The sequence below is a fragment of the Triticum dicoccoides genome, chromosome 6B (genome assembly GCF_002162155.2).
Source record: "Triticum dicoccoides isolate Atlit2015 ecotype Zavitan chromosome 6B, WEW_v2.0, whole genome shotgun sequence".
In the NCBI taxonomy this organism is placed as follows: domain Eukaryota; kingdom Viridiplantae; phylum Streptophyta; class Magnoliopsida; order Poales; family Poaceae; genus Triticum; species Triticum dicoccoides.
In genome coordinates, this window is record NC_041391.1 from 6,372,832 (window position 1) to 6,373,532 (window position 701).

Here is a 701-nt window from a genome sequence, read left to right on the forward strand (position 1 = left end):
TGTTGTGGGGGATGGTTGATACATCCATCTTGCTGCACCTCGTGGTGGGTGGTAACTTCGGCGGTGGGTGCATGGGCATGGAAGTGGCTACTTGTTGGGGCATGGGCTGCAGGTCATGGGAGGTGGTTTGGGGTGTGGTTGGTGGTGGTTGTTCCAGCGAACGGCAGTGGGTTGGGCCTCTTTTTCGGCTGGCTACAAGCGCCGGGAGGCCCGTCCTGTTCTGCTTGTGGAGTTCCCGAAGGGTTTGCAAGGTCCCGTGCTCATGTTTTTAATGGAGTCGGCAGGTGGTGTGGTGCGGTGAGATCGGGATGCGATGAGTTGGACAAAAGCCTTGTGTTGTCCTTGTCGGTACCGATGACGGTAACGCCTTTGGGCGGCATTTTACCCCTTGGAGGCTTCATTGTGAAGCTTCCACATCATGCCTTCATGTGTACCCCGAGTGAAATCCTTAGATTTATCTTTGGATCGGAAGACGATGGCAACACTGATGTCTTTACCTGCTTGGTGGGAGTCGTCCTAGAGCCTTGATTCACTATTGGCTACCTGGCATCTCGGCTAGAGTGTGGTAGATTAGTATGTAGTCCTTGTAACGTCTTCTGGTAGAAGAGGAAATGCTCTGTGGTGGCGGCCCAAGCTATGTTTTTTCGCACTCCATGTATTGTTTGTTGACCTTTTCTCAGGGGTGCTCGTGGTTCCGTTGA